The sequence below is a fragment of the Dipodomys spectabilis genome, unplaced genomic scaffold (assembly GCF_019054845.1).
Source record: "Dipodomys spectabilis isolate Male_0828 unplaced genomic scaffold, ASM1905484v1 ptg000097l, whole genome shotgun sequence".
Taxonomy (NCBI): Eukaryota; Metazoa; Chordata; class Mammalia; order Rodentia; family Heteromyidae; genus Dipodomys; species Dipodomys spectabilis.
The window spans coordinates 3,842,931-3,859,720 of NW_024870774.1; positions in this window are offsets into that span (position 1 = coordinate 3,842,931).

Here is a 16,790-nt window from a genome sequence, read left to right on the forward strand (position 1 = left end):
TGTAGGAAGCACTAGGACACTTTTTCTTGGTCCTTTCATTTCTCGCTCCAATTAGATGTAGAAGTTTTACAGGTGCTCATCCTATGTTTAGTCTCCTTTTTTCTTGTGTGTGTGCCAGGCTTGAGGCTTGAACTCTGGGCCTCAGCACTGTCGCTGAGGCCAACACTAACACCACAGCCCCCTGAGTTCCTAGGATTATAGATATGAGCCACCAGCACCAGCCCATGTTCAGTTTTCTTCTTCTTTCTTTCTCTTTCTTCCTTTTTTCTTTTCTTTTTGTGCCCCACTGCTGTCCCTTAGTCTTTTCATTCAAGGCTAGTGCTCTACCACTTGAGCCATGCCAAACCTTAATTCTTTTTGCCAGTCCTGAGGCTTGAACTCAGGGCCTGAGTACTGTCTCTGAGCTTCTTTTTGCTCAAGACTAGTGCTCTATCACTTGAGCCACAGCACCACTTCCAGTTTTTTCTGTGTATGTGGTACTGTGGAATTGAATCAAGGGCTTCATGCATGATAGGCAAGCTCTCTACCACTAAGCCACATTCCCAGTTGCTGTTTCTTCCTTCCTTCTTCTCCTCCCCCTCCCCCTCCCCTCCTCCTCCTCCTCCTCCTCTTCCTCCTCTTCCTTCTCCTCCTCCTTCTTTTCTTCCTTCTTTCTTCCTTCCTCCTACTCCTCTTTTTTTTTTTTTGCCAGTCCTGGGGTTTGAACTCTGGGTTTGGGTGGTGTCCCTCAGCCTCTCTGTGCTCAAGGCTTGCACTCTACCACTTGAGCCACAGTGCCACATCTGGCTTTTTCTGATTAATTTATTGGAAAGAAGAGTCTGAGGGACTTTACAGCCTGGGCTGGCTTTGAACTGCAGTCCTTAGATCTCAGCCTTCTGAATAGCTAAGATTACAGGTGTGATCCACCAGAGCCTTTTCTTTCTTGCTTGCTTGCTTGCTTTCCTTTTCTTTCTTTCTTCTCCTGCTCCTTACATCCTCCTCCTCCTCTTCTACCTTCTCCTGCTCCTTACTGGGGCTTGAACTCAGGGTCTGGGTGCTATTCCTGAGCCTTTTCATTCAAGGCTAGCTCTCTACTACTACTTGAGCCACACCTCCATCTTTTTAGTGGTTAATTGGAGATAATAGTCTCATGGATTTTCTTGCCTCAGCTGACTTCAGGCCTCAATCTTCAGATTTCTTCCTTCTAAATAGGATTATAGGTGTGAGCCACCAGCACTGGCTTCCCTTTCATTCTTTTTTTTTTGGAGGGGGGGGGTGGGTCATGGGCCTGAACTCTGGACCTGGGCCCCATCCCTCAGCTACCACTTGAGCCACAGCGCCATTTCCGGCTTTTTTCTGCTTATGTGGTGCTGAGGAATTGAACCCAGGGCCTCATGCATGCAAGGTAAGCACTCTACCACTGAGCCATCTTCACAGCCCCTATTCTTTCAAGTCATAACTCTCTTCACTAGCCTTTTTGTTTGTTTGTTGGTCATGGGGCTTGAACTCTGGGCCTGGGTGCTGTCCCTGCGCTGTTCAGCTCAAGGCCAGCGCTCTACCACTTGAGCCACAGCGCCACTTCTGGTTTTCTGGTGGTTTTATTGGAGATAAGAGTCTCATGGACTTTCCTTCCTCGGGCTGGCTTTGAACTGCGACCCTCAGATCTCAGCCTCCCAAGTAGCTAGGATTACAGGCGTGAGCCACGGGCGGCTGGCTTCTTTGACTTCTTGTAAGTATTGTTGATTTTTCCCTCCAGAACTTTTGATTTGGATGATTCTGGGTAAGGATATTCTGAATGAATACAACCATGGAGAACAACATTGCATTAGTCTCCAGCTGCCACAAATAGGAAAGCAGAGCCCCTTAGAAGCCATCTTGATTACCTCCAAGGAGAGGGGAATTCTTAGGTCCTGTTTTGTACTGCCTCTCACCCAGTGATGACTCTATATATTACCTATTTTGAAGGATCTGGGCTACATTTTATTTAAGGAACTTAATTTCTTTATACTTTGAGACTGACGATATAGGAAGTAACATATAATAAGATGTATAAATATTGTACCCTAAAAGATAGTTTGTATTTGACTGACTTAGGTTTAGCTAAAACGGGCTAAAGTCAAGAAAATACAACCGAAGTTTAGAAAGACCTAAATATATAAATCTTGGCTGAAGAAAGACTGTTAACCAAAAGCAGAGGATCTACCTAGAGTTTAGATAAAGTTAACTACGGGTTGGGAATGTGATTTAGTGGTAGAGTGCTTGCCTAACATGCATCAAACCTTGGGTTTGATTCCTCAGTACCACATAAACAGAAAAAGCCAGAAGTGGCACTGTGGCTCAAGTGGTAGAGTGATAGCCTTGAGCCCAGAGAGGCTCAGGGACAGTGCCCAGGCCCAAGTTCAAGCCCCAGGATTAGCCAAAAGAAAAAAAAAACTAACTAAAGAATAATGTCAGGAGAAACAGAATGTCCGTTGAGAAACAGGGCCTGATTGATATTTTGCTTATGTATGGTAAAGAACTGGTGTGAGGGCTGACAAATCTGAAATCATTCCTCTGTATGTGTGTGTGTGTGTGTGTGTGTGTGTGTGTGTGTGTGTGTGTGTGTGTGTGTGTGTGTGTGTGTAAGTAATGTGGCTTGAACTCAGGGACTGGGTACTGTATGTCCCTTAGTGTTATCACTCAAAGCTAGCAGTTTGCTAGGCGCCGGTGGCTCACACCTGTAATCCTAGCTACTCAGGAGGCTGAGATATGAGGATCATGGTTCAAAGCCAGCTCAGGCAGGAAAGTCCATGAACTCTTATCTCCCATAAACCACTCAGAAAAAGGAAAGTAGTGCTGTGGCTCAAGTGGTACAACACTAGCCTTGAGCTGAAGAGCTCAGGGACAGTGCCCAGGCCCAGAGTTCAAGTCCCAGGTCTGACAAAAAAAAAAAAGCTAACAGTTTACCACTAGAGCTCCACTTCTGCTCTTTGGTGGTTAATTGGAAATAAGAGACTCATAGACTTTCCTCCCTGGGCTGACTTTGAACTGAGATCCTCAGTTCCTGAGTAGCTAGGATTACAGGTGTGAGCCACCTGTGCCCCACTAATTCTGAAATCTATACAGGAGGCTGCCAAACTGGCAGAAATGATGCTAAGATCTTCAGGCAAAACTTCCCCAGGAAACTGTAGGGTGTTTTTATTGTTTCTCTTAACTGATTGGATGAGACCTACCTATAGCAATCTAAGCTAATTACAGACGTTAACTACTCCAATTGTTATATTGTCACTGCAATATCTGGATTTGTGGTTGATGAAATACCTACAGTCTAGAACAATCTAGTCCTAGTGTTTGAGGACCTGCTTCAAAGTGAGAGAGACAGATCTAAGATTATGTGAAGTGTAATTTATTTGAGGACTTCCTGGGTAGCAGCAAGACCAACTGGATCCCCATTATTTGAATCAGAATGAGTGAGGTACACGTTAGGCGCTCGGTACCAAAAGGTATATATGGCTCCTAGGAAACTTCCACTGAGGAAAAACCTCTAGGATCAGGATGCATACAGTTCAGTACTATGAAAATACTCAAATTTACCTACCATCCATTCTGAGCATCCATAACTTGAACCTACATGAAGTAGGTTACATTACTGTCACAAAATTGGCTGTTGCATATATTAATATTGAGTACTATCTAGTCCATGCTTTTTATCTCAAATAGTATAAATACTTCATTCATTTTTTTCCCATAATGTCACCCAACATCCATGAAGACCAAAAAAATCTATTTTTTATATGATCATATCAATTAAACACATTGTGTGCTCTTTTGGGCTTTGGAGGATTATTGTAATTTTTTCTTTAATGGTCACTATTTGCTTTTGGGGAGGCTGATTTTCACAAAATGAAGGGCAGGGAAATACACAGTCCATTACACAACCAATTTAAGCTGACAGTACTGACTAAGAATGTCTGCAACAGCTGAGCTGTGTGATGCACACAGTGATTTAAATCTTTCCTTTTGGAAATTTCTTTTGGTTTTAAAAATGTATTGTTAGGGCTGGGGAAGCAGCTTAGATTTCTTGCCTAGCATTCACAAAGCTCTGAGTTGAATTCCTCAGTACTACATAAACAAAAAAAGCTGGAAGTGGTGCTGTGGCTCAAGTGATAGAGTGCTAGCCTTGAGCAAAAGAAGCTCAAGGCCCTGAGTTCAAGCCCAGGACTGGCAAAAAAAAAAAAAAAAAAGTACTATTGTCAAAGTAATGTATAATAAACCTGTGAGTAAAATATACTTACTATGTGTGGATTAGGCAAAAAGATTTCATCCTAGGTAGAAAATACCTGGTTAAGTAGTATGGAAGAGTCAGGCACATTCCGGGAGCCAGGATCTGATTATAAATGAAGTTCCAAATAGCATTCTTTTTCTTTTTCTTTTTTTGTTGGTAATGGGGCTTGAACTTTGGGTCTGAGCACTGTCCCTCAGCTCTTCAGCACAAGGCTAGTGCTCTACAACTTGAGCCACAGCTCCACTTCTGGCTTTTTCGGCTTATATAGCGCTAAGGAATCAAACTTGGGGCTTCATGCATGCAAGGCAAACACTCTACCACTGAGCCACCTTCCCAGCCCTCCAAATAGCATTCTAATAGCTTTGTCTATTTATATTTTGCTGGGAAACTGAAGGAAAAATAGCCCATCATCACAGTTGGGAATCAAGGTGGGTAAGTTACAGTTGCCAGGCCTAGTAGTTCCATACCTGTAATTCTAGCACCTACAAGTCTGAGGGAGGAGTATCTTGAGCTTCATGACAGCTTGGGCTACATAGTGAATTCTAGGCCAGCTTAACCTACATAAGGAGACTCTAGTTTAAAAAAAATTACACACACACACACACATACACACACACACTGCAATCCTATCAAGCTAAAGCCAACAATCTAGGAACTATACTGACCTAGTCAACATGTTGAATTTGCTGTCATACAGGGTTTTGTGGGTTTTATCCAGCCTTAACCTTCTTGAAAGGGACACTAAATTAGGAGTTATAAGATCACTAGAGAGAGAGGTTAGTTACTTGGGAGGCTGGAATAGAGCCTTGATTGTAACCCCTTTTCACAAAGCAAAGGCTTTAAAATTTTATATGATTTTTAAGCACTTTGTATACAATAAGCCATTGAAATATTTTTGTAAATGTCTGAGAGTAAAGAGTATTACTGGCTCCATATTTTGAATGTTGAAACTACGTAAGGTATACATAGGTCATGTAACTTACACAATGTCACAAAATGGTGAATGGAAGAGCTCAGAAAGTCTAGCTTCTTATGACCCTCAGCTGCCCTAGGCCCAAACATATACCCTTCAAGCAACATCCATCATACTAGGGATTTGACCTCCCTAGAAAGGGGTGCTCCAACATTAGACACTTGTCCTGTGGACATCTTCCAGGGATTTAGAGACAGTATGAAATCTGCTAACAAATGGAGGCCCTGGACCCTCAGAGATAGTGTCAGACCCCACACCAGAAGACTCCACAGTAAGACCTACCACCACAGCCAGTGGGCATCTTTCCCTGCCACTGCCCACCCACCCAGATCCTCCTCTCATACACACAGCACTGCCAAATCAATTTGCATGATCATTCTGATGTACTTTTCAGAATTTTGTAATTTTAAGTTCATTGTGTGTGTCATTTGTCTGATGAAAATACTTCAGGTACTGGGCACTCGTAATTCACGCATGTAATCCTGCTATTCAGGAGGCTGAAATCTGAGGATCATGGTTTGAAGCCAGCCCAGGCAGAAAAGTCTGTGAGAAGCTGGAAGTGGAGGTGTGGCTCAAGTGGTAGAATGCCCAGACTTGAACAAAACATACTAAGGAACAGCACTCAGTTCCTGTTCAGGCTCCAATACTGGGACACTTCAAGTCTACCCTACCACATTTGTCCACATGGTTTAGTTGTGGATGCAAGGCTTGGAGGTGTAGCTCTTCATTCCAACACACCCCTTCCACCCTATACAGTGATCCCTCACCTATCACAGGAATTAGGAAACAGGGACCCCCATGATAGGTGAAAATCGTGAAGTAGCAGTGTTAGATATCGTCCCTTGCTATATCGAGGTTCATTTATTGCTACTTATGTAGGAGGATTTTCACCTATCACAAGGGGTCTCTAGAATGTAACTCCTGCGACAGGTGAGGGATCATTATTTATGTATTAAAAACAAACAAAAAAGGGGCTGGGAAGGTGGCTTAGCGGTAGAGTGCTTGCCTTGCATGCATGAGGCCCTGGGTTCGATTCCTCAGCACCACATAAGCAGAAAAAGCTGGAAGTAGCACTGTGGCTCAAGTGGTAGATCGCTAGCCTTGAGCTGAAGAGCTGAGGGGCAGCACCCAGGCCCAGAGTTCAGGCCCACAACCCGCAAAAACAAAAAACAAAACAAAAACAAACAAACAAACAAAAAAAAAACCCTGTGATACCATGAAGCCACAATAAATGAACCATGATATAGCAAGGGACAACTACTCAGCCTAAGGACCCCTGATAACTTTACCCACCTTTTCATGTGACTGTTACTTCTTTTCCTGTCTTTTTTTTTTTTTTTTGGGTGGTGCTGGGCATAGAACCCTGGACCTTGTGCATGTTAGGTAAGTACTATACCATTGAACTATCCCTCTAGACCTTGATTTTGGGTTTGTTTGTTGTCTCCCTATATAGTCCAAGTTGTCCTTGACTCTTCAAGTTCATTCCTATAGAAGGTCGTGATGTACGTTTTGGTAATTGGATCATATTTATCAGAACTATCTGACACTTACCTGAAGCAAAACTTTGTTGAAGACACACTTAACTCTAGTTTCCTTGCCTACAAAATGGGTACATCATAATTCCTGCTGGGCAGAGTGGCTCATACCTGTAATCTCTGCTTCTCAGGAAGCAGAGATTGGAAGTTCACAGTTTGACCCTCAACTGCAGAAAGTAGGGAGTTCCCTTGCTTCAGTGAGATAGTATTTGGTAAAGCTTAATAAATATTAGTCTGGGAGGAGTCTACAATGCTTGATAAGAAATGTACTCATTATCTTGCTCATGTAATTGTAACCCCTCTGTACAGTATTTTCACAATAAAAAATAAAAAAAAATAAATATTGGTCTGGCTAGGAGGATTATCATATTACTATGAGGAGGGAATAACTCCTAAAGAGTATATAGTTAGCTGGGTTAGTTACTCAGGAAGCTGAGGTCTAAGAATCTCAGTTCAGCAGGGCGCTGGTGGCTCATGCCTGTAATACTAGCTACTCAGGAGGCTGAGATCTGAGGATCGTGGTTCAAAGCCAGCCCGGGCAGGAAAGTCCGTGAGACTCTTATCTCCAATAAACCACTAGAAAACCGGAAGTGGCGCTGTGGCTCAAGAGGTAGAGCGCTCGCCTTGAGCTGAAGAGCGCAAGGACAGTGCCTAAGCCCAGAGTTCAAGCCCCAGGACCGACCAAAAAATAAAATCTCAGTTCAAAGCCAACCAATGTAGCTAAATCCAAGAGACTCTTATCTCCATTAACCACCACCAACAAAAACAACCCTGGAACTAGAGGCATGGCTTAAGTTGTAGGATACTAGCAATCAACCAGAGCATAAGGACCTAAATTCAAGACCACCCCCCTTAAAAGATTGGACAGAAAGAATGAAAACAGGCAGAAAGAACAGGAAGAGAGCAAAAGAGTGTGTGTGTGTGTGTGTGTGTGTGTGTGTGTGTGTGTGTGCGCGCGCGTGTGCATGCGCACGCGTGCGTACCAATTCTGAGGCTTGAATTCAGGGCCTGGGCACTGTCCTTGAGCTGTTCTGCTTAAAATTAACACGATACCACTTAAGCTACAGCTCCACTTCTGGCTTTGGTGATTAATTGAAGACAAGAGTCTCACAGACTTTTCTGCTCAGGTTGGCTTCAAACTACAATCCTCAGATCTTACCCTCCTGAGTAGCTAGGATTACAGGTGTGAGCTACCAGTGCCTAGCTGAGAGTACAAAGTTTATACACTTTTATTTTGTCAGTCATGGGGCTTGAACTCTGGGATTGGACACTGTCCTTCAGCTCTTCAGCTCAAGGCTAGTGCTCTACCACTTGAGCCACAGCACCACTTTCAGTTTTCTGGTGGTTTATTAGAGGTAAGAGTCTCATGGACTTTGCTGCTTGGACTGGCTTTGAACAGTGATCCTTAGATCTCAGCATCTTGAGTAACTAGGCTTATAGGCTTGAGCCACCAGCACCAGCTTACTTCCAGCCTTTTATGGTTAATTAGAGCTAAGAGTCTCTGGATTTTTCCTGCCTGGGGTGACTTGAATTGGATCCTCAGATATCAGCTATGAGTAGCTAGGATTAGCATGAGCCACCAGCGCCCAGCTTATTACCATATTCCTATATGACATTTTATACAGTTTGTAATTATAAATGAGGCTATACTAAGCATTTCTTTTTCTTTCTTTCTTTTTTTGGTTGATCGTGGGGCCTGAACTCTGAGCCTGGGCACTGTCCCTCAACTCTTCAGCTCAAGGTAAGCACTCTATCACTTGAGCCACAGTGCCACTTCCAGCCTTTTCTGCTTACATGGTACTGAGGAATCAAACCCAGGGCCTCATGCATGCAAGACAAGTACTCTACCATTGAGCCACCTTTCCAGCCCTAAGATTTCTTTTCATTAATCTTTGTCTTAGTTTGTGAAGACTGTATAGGGTAGTGTTCTAGAAAGAAATTTGTAGATAACATGTGTTAAAGTTAAAACCAAAGGCCCTAGGTTACCCTATGTCGGCCTAGGTCTGCAGTCACCCTGTGTAGGCCTTAGTTCCTTCACCTATGTTAAGAATAGCACATAGCCCTGGTGGCTCATGCCTGTAATCCTAGTTACTCAAGAGGCTGAGATCTGAGGATCACTGTTCAAATCCAACTCAAGGCAGCTAAGTCCATAAGACTCTTATCTCCAGTTAACCACCAGAAAACTGGAAGTAGCACTGTGGCTTAAGTGGTAGAGTGCTTGCCTTGAGCTGTAGAACTGAGGGACAGTACCCAGGCCCAGAGTTCAAGCCCCATGACCAACAACAACAGAAAAAAAGAATAGCACATACTTCCAATTTCACAGAATTCTAATGAAAAGTTAGGTTTCCTGTGAATAATAATTGTTTTTCATAGAACTTGACACAAAGAATAAAAATGAGTTGCTATTATTATCACAAATTAAATTCATATATTTAATTTACATATGTATATACATACAACTGGTCTATTTTGGAACTATTGGTTTGGCTTTTTTTATTCTACCCATTCTTTTTTTTTTTGGTCAGTCATGGGGCTTTGAAACTCTGTGCTTGGGCGCTGTCCCTGTGCTCTTTAGCCCAAGGCAAGCGCTCTACCGCTTGAACCACAGCGCCACTTCCAGTTTTCTAGTGGTTTATTGAAGGTAAGAGTCTCACGGACTTTCCTGTGTGATCCTCAGATCTCAGCCTCCTGAGTAGCTAGGATTACAGGTGTGAGCCACCGGCGCCCAGCTTTCTACCCATTCGTATAGCAACTACAATTATAACTATTCATGTATTGGGTTTGAGGTAATGAGCTGAAACATAAAACGTTTCAACTGGGCTGGGAAGGTGGCTCAGTGGTAGAGCACTTGCCTTGCATGCCTGAGGTCCTTGCTTCGATTCCTCAGTACCACATAAGCAAAAAAGAAAAAAGCTGGAAGTGGCACTGTGGCTCAAGTGGTAGAGTGCTAGCCTTGAGCTGAAGGGCTGAGGGACAGCAACCAGGCCCAGAGTTCAGGCCCCACGACTGAACTCAAAAAAATTTAAAAGTTTCAACTTTTTAGAATTGAAGGGCAAAAGAGGGGGCACAGAAAGAGAGGAAAAGCTAGTAAATGCAATCATACTATTCAGTATATACTATATGGAAAATGAACTATGTAACTTATGGGGAGGGACAGGCGGGGGAAATAGAGAAAGTGAAAGAAGGGATAACATGGCCCAAAAAAGAAATGTACTCATTACTTGACTAATGAAATAGTAACCCCTCTATAAACAATATTCTTTTTAAAGTTTCATCTCTCTTTTCCCATTTTTTGAATTTTCTTTTTTTACTTTTCTCCTGATTTTTACTGCAGATGAACAGTAAAATATTTTTTAAAAATCAAATAACAGAATATTCCCTTAGGATTATGACTAAATGTTGGAAGAGTGAAAATCAATGAAGTAAGAATTGACATCTTTTTTCTTTTTGGACAGTCCTGGGGCTTGAACTCAAGGCCTGGACACTATACCTGAGTTTCTTTTGCTCAAGGCTAGCACTCTATCACTTGAGCCACAGTGCCACTTCCAGATTTTTCTCTTTATGTCATACTGAGGAATCGAACCCAGGATTTCATGCATGATAGGCAAGCATTCTACCACTGAACCATATTCCCAGCCCAAGAATTGATATCGTTATAGGATTCAATTTTTTTCTAAGAACATAGCTTGTTTCTCCATTTTTTCAGACTTCTATTATATGTTTCAGCAAAATTTTGTAATTCATTGTATATAGGCACCTCATATTTTTCAATAGAATTATTATTTTATTTTGTTTTGTTTTTGTGCCAATACTGGGGCTTGAACTAGGATATTTTTGTATTCCCCCCATCTCCTTGCCTCCTTTCCTCCATCCTACCCTCTCTCCCTCTCTCTCTCTCTTTCTTTCTTTCTCTCCTTCTTTCTTTTTTCTTTTTGGTTAGTTGCGGTGGAACTCTGGGCCTAGGCGCTGTCCCTCAGCCCTTTAGCTCAAGGCTAGTGCTCTACCATTTGAGCCACACAGCACCATTTCCAGTTTTCTGGTGGTTAACTGGAGATAAGAGTCTTAGGGAGGGGCTGGGAAGTTGGCTCAGTGGCAGAGTGCTTGCCTCACATGCATGAGGCCTTGGGTTCAATTCCTCAGCACCACATAAGAAGAAAAAAGCCAGAAGTGGCACTGTGGCTCAAGTGGTAGGGCACTAGCCTTGAGCTGAAGAGCTGAGGGACAGTGCCCAAGTCCAGAGTTCAGCCCCCATGATGGACAAAAAGAAAAAAAAAGAGTCTCATGGACTTTCCTGCTTGGGCTGGCTTTGAACCATGATCCTCAGATCTCAGCCTCCTGGGTAGCTAGGAGCCACTGGTGCCCAGCTCTTTCTTTTTTAATTTTTGTTATTGTTATTATGAAAGTGATATACTGAGGGGTAACAGTTACATAAGACAGGTAATAAGTACATTTCTTTTTGGACACTGTCACTCCTTCCCTTGCTCTTTCCCAGTTTTTCCCTTCCATCCCAGCCACAAAGTTGTATTGTTCATTTTCAATATAGTGTCTAGTGAGCACCACTGCTGCATTTGTTCACCCTTTGTCCTTCTATTTCTGTAACCCTTCTTTCTTTCTTTCTTTTTCCAGTACTGGGAACTCAGGGCCTTGACCATGGTTGACACTGTACTACTTGATCCACACTTCCAAACTGTTGGGTGGTTTATTTATTTATTTTTTTGCTGGCAATTAGAGAGAAGAGCCTGAGGGGCTGGGAAGGTGGCTCAGTGGTAGAGCGCTTGCCTTGCATGCCTGAAGCCCTGGGTTCGATTCCTCAGCACCACATAAGAAAAAAGAAAAAAGCCGGAAGTGGCGCTATGGCTCAAGTGGTAGAGCGCTAGCCTTGAGCTGAAAAGCTGAGGGACACAGCCCAGGCTCAGAGTTCAGGCTCCACAACCGGACCCCCCCCCCCCAAAAAAAAAAAAAAAAAGAGAGATAAGAGTCTGAGAGACTTTTAGGTCTGGGGTGGCTTCAAATTGAGATCTTCAAGGTCTTAGTCTCCTGGGTAGCTAGAATTATAAGTGTGAGCCATCAGTGTCTGACTATTTTCTTACAATGCTGGGGACTGAATCCAGGGCTTTATCAATACTAGCCAATTACTACTCCACTGAGCTACATCCCCAAAGTGAGTATTTTTTAAAAAATTAATTGTATTTTGTAATTGCTTCTTAATATATAAGAAGGCTGATGGATTTGTATTTGTCTTATATCTCTGCATTCTGCTACTGTCATCATTTTAAAATCAATTCTCATGGGTTTTCTTTGTATTTAATCATGTCATCTACAAACTATGATAAATTTGCCTCTCTCCAAAAAAGTTATAAACTCTTTTTTCTATTTCTAGTCTCATATTGGATTTTTCAGAGTCATATTAAATCACTCAGGGATGAGATTAGACATTTTTGTTTCCTTCTCTTTTTTTTCTTCTTCCTTCCTTCTTTCTTTCTTTCTTTTTTTTTTTTTGTTGCTCATGGGGCTTGAACTCTGGGTCTGGGCACTTCAGCTCAAGGCTAGTGCTCTACCACTTTGAGCCACAGCACCACTTGCAGTTTTCTGGCAGTTAATTGGAGATGAAAAGTCTCATGGACTTTCCTGACTGGGCTGGCTTTGAACCTTGATCCTCAGATCTCAGCTTCCTGAGTAGCTAGGATTATAGGCATGTGGGAGGCCAAACACCATTATTTTGATATTGAACAGTGCTGCTGGTCCAGGGCCTTGGATATGCTAAACAAGTGCTCTGGTCTCCAATTCTAATCTCTCATATTATTATTATTATTATTATTGTCTGTCATGGGGCCTGAACTCGGCCTGGGCACTGTCTCTCAGCTGTTTAACTCAAGGCTAGCACTCTACCACTTGAGCCACAGTGCCAACTTCCAGTTTTCTGGTGGTTTATTGGAGCTAAGGGTCTAACAGACTTTCCTACCTGGGCTGGCTTTGAACCTTGACCTCAGATCTCAGCCACCTGAGTAGCTAGGATTATAAGCATGAGCCATCAGTGCCCAGCTTATATTAAAAATTGAGACTGGGGGCTAGGAAGGTGGCTCAGTGGTAGAGTGCTTGCCTTGCATGCTCGAGGCCCTGGGTTCGATTCCTCAGCACCACATAAGAAAAAAGAAAAAAGCCGGAAGTGGCGCTGTAGCTCAAGTGGTAGAGCACTAGCCTTGAGCTGAAGAGCTGAGGGACAGCGCCCAGGCCCAGAGTTCAGGCCCTACGACCGGACCCAAAAAAAAAAAATTGAGACTGGATTTCTGTAAGTTTCCCAGGCTGGCCTGGAATTAAAGATCTTCCTGTCTTGGCTTCCTAAGTAGTTGGGATTCCAGATAGGCACCACCACTCCTGACCTTATTCCATGTGTTTTAAGTTGTTGATTTCGTGCATATATGCATATATATTCATATATGAATACTTCTAAGATGTTTAAGAAATTTTAAAAAGTAAAATTGATTTACCATGTTTTCTTCTTTTTTAGACAGTGTCTCATTATAGAGCCCAGGCTAGCCTTGAACTTCTGATTTTTCTGCCTCAGTATCCTATACACTGGGATTATGATCATGTGTCACCATATCTGGCCATACTAGATTCTTTGTTAAAAATAGTCAAATATGTGTGTGTATATGTGCACGTGTATGCATGAGTGCCTATGCTTGTGTGCATCTTTATATGTTATGTATTTCTGAGTCAGGGTGCTATTATGTCCAGGCTGTCCTGGAACTTGCTATCAAACTCATGATCCTTCTGCCTCAGTCTTCTGAAACTAGAATTAAGAGTGAGTATTCTACTATTCATCTGGGTGCTGGTGGCTCATGTCTGTAATCCTAGCTATTCAATAGGCTGAGATCTGAGGATCATGGATCAAAGCCAGCCCAGGCAAGAAAACCCATGAAAGTCTTATCCCCAAATAACCACCCAAAAGCTGGAAGTAGAGCAGTGGCTCAAGTGATAGAGTACTAGCCTTGAGCAAAAGAAATTCAAGGACAGCACCAAGACCCAGAATTCAAGCTCCAGGACTGGCACACACAAAAAAGTATGCAACTAGGCACTGGTAGCTCATGCCTGTAATTCTAGCTACTCAGGAGGTTGAGATCTGAGGATCTCAGTTCAAAGCCAGTCCAAGCAAAGTCTGTGAGACTCTTATCTCCAATTAAATACCAGAAAACCAATAGTGGCACTGTGGCTCAAGTAGTGTGCCAGCCTTGAGCTGAAGAGCTGAGGGACAGCGCCCACGCCCAGAGTTCAAGTACCATGACCGACTGACAAGAAAACAACAACAACAAAAAAAAACAGCCTGGAGAGACAAATCCAAGCGACTCCTATGTCCAATTAATCAGCAAAAAGCTAACAGTGGAGTTGTGGCTCAAGTGGCAGAGCACCAGCCTTCAGAAGAAAAGCCAAGGGAGATTGTAGGCCCTGACTTCAAACCCTAGAAACAGCAGGGGAAGAAAAGTGTGCCAGCATGCTTAGCCATGTTTGGTTTATTTTTTCTAATTATTATTATTATTATTTGGTCATGGGACCTGAACTCTGGGCCTGGGCGCTGTCCCTCAGTGCTTTAGCTCAGGGCTAGGGCTCTACCACTTGAGCCACAGAGCTACTTCCAGTTTTCTGGTGGTTAATTGGAGTTAAGAGTCTCATGGACTTTCTTCTTCAGGCTGGCTTTGAACCCTGATCTGCAGACCTCAGCCTCCTGAGTAGCTAGGATTAAAGGCGTGAGCCACTGGTGCCGGCTGTTTGGTTTATTTTTAATTCATTACAGGAATATGTTTCTTTTTGAAAATGTTTTTATTATTATTATTATTTTGCCAGTCCAAGGGCTTGAACTCAGGGCCTGGGCGCTGTCCCTGAGTTTCTTTTGTTCAAGGCTAGCACTCCACACCACTCAGCCACAGCGCCACTTCTGGCCTTTTCTGTTTATTTGGTACTGGGGAATTGAACCCAGGGCTTCATGCATGCTGGGCAAGCACTCTACCATATACCTAGCCCCCAACTCCAGTTTTTTTTTTTTTTTTTTGCTTATGTGGTGCTGAGGAATCGAACCCAGGGCTTCCTGTATGTAAGGCAAGCACTTTACCACTGAGCCGCCTTCCCAGCCCCCCAACTCCAGTTTTTGAGTGATTAATTGGAGATAAGAGTCTCACAGGGACTTTTCTTCCTAAGTTGATTTTGAACTGTGATCCTCAGACCTCAGCCTCTTGAGTAGCTAGAATTATAGGTGTGAGCCACTATCACCCAGCTACAATTTTTATTAATTCTAAATATACCAGGATTTTTTATATTTCTTTTTTTAACTGTATTTTTTTGGTCTTTTCTTTTTTGGTACTGGGTATCGAACCTAGGACATTGCACTTGCTAGGCATGTGCTTTGCCACTGCGTTGCACCCCAGCCCGATTTTTTTTATATTTCTACCCCCCAAAATATGTCTTCTCTCTAACTTTTTGGGAGTGCTGTTTCTGACAGGTTTTGATGTTCAATATGTTTTGGCTTCATAAATAAGTCCAGTAGTTTTCCAGCTTTTTCATTCTTCAGAACAGTTCCAGCTTTCAATTCATTTTGACAGATAAATACCATATAATAGAGATGACAAGGAAGAAAATGCAAATTGGCACAGATTATTTTGCCTCAGTAACTCTGCCACTTTTGTAGCTAGAGGACAGCTTTGATTGTGAAGAAGCAATTTGGAGCGGTGGGAGGGCCAACACCATTATTTTGTGTTGAAGAGTGCTGCTGGCCAGGCAGGCCCAGGGTGAGTGAAGGTAGGTCAGGAGAGGGAGATCAGGGTAAAAGGAGAAGACAAGAACAGCAAATGATGAAGAGAGAATTTATCAGAGTAGAGCTGTTTAAACAAAGACGAAAACAAAAATCAGTCTCACTAGAGACTATGTTGAAAATGAGCTATACAACTGGGAGAAGGGGGAAGGAAAGAAGAAATGTACTCTACCTGTCTTATATAACTGTAACCCCTCTGTACATCACCTTTATAATAACAATAAAACTTTTTGTTTGTTTGTTTGTTTGTTTTTGTCAGTCGTGGGGCTTGAACTCTGGGCCTAGGTGTTGTACCTCTGCTCTTCAACTCAAGACAAGCTCTCTACCACAGTGCCACTTCTGGTTTTCTGGTGGTTAATTGGAAATAAGATCTCAAAGACTTTTCTGCCTGGGCTGGCTTTGAATTGTGATCCTCAAATCTCAACTTCCTGAGTAGCTAAGATTACAGGCATGTACCACTGATACCCAGCAAAAGTTTGTTGTTTTTTTGTTTTGTTTTTTAGATCAGGATAAAAAAGCCTGGAATCCAAGCTACTCAGGAGGCTGAGTTATAAGGATTCAGGTTTGAAATCAGTACAGGCAGACAAAACCAACAGATTCTTATCTCCAATTGAACAGTAAAATTCCAGAACTGGAGTAGTGTCTCAAGTGTTAAAGTGTCAGCCTTGAGCACAAAGGCTAAACAACAATAAGAGACTCTGAGTTCAAGCCCCAGGACTGGCACAAAGAAAAGAAGAATCCGGATGAAATAGAAGAACTAAGCCTAAAGGTGAGAGAATGCAGGCAGGCTGGGTAGGGGGATTATCTGGGAGTTAGTCCTCCTTCCCTTCCCTTCCATTGTTCTTGTCTCTATCTGCTCTAGGAAAAAGTCACATGATTTCCCACTTAGGGTATTTGTTCATCTTCTGTCCTTATCATCGCTCACACCACAGTCTACAGTGACCTGTGTATTTATGAGAAGGCAGCACAGAAGACAGAACAGAAAGAAGCAGAGTATAATGTAGATGGTTTTAGTAGTGGGCCTTAAACTCAAGGCCTCATACTGTCCCTTAGCTTTTCCACTCAATGCTGGCACTCTACCATTTGAGTCATACCTCCATTTATGGCTTTTTGGTGGTTAATTGGAGATGAGTCTCATGGATTTTCCTGCGTAGGCCAGCCTCAAAGAGCAATCCTCAGATTTCAGGTTCCTGGGTAGCTAGGATTATATGTATGAATCACTAGCACTGGGCTAAC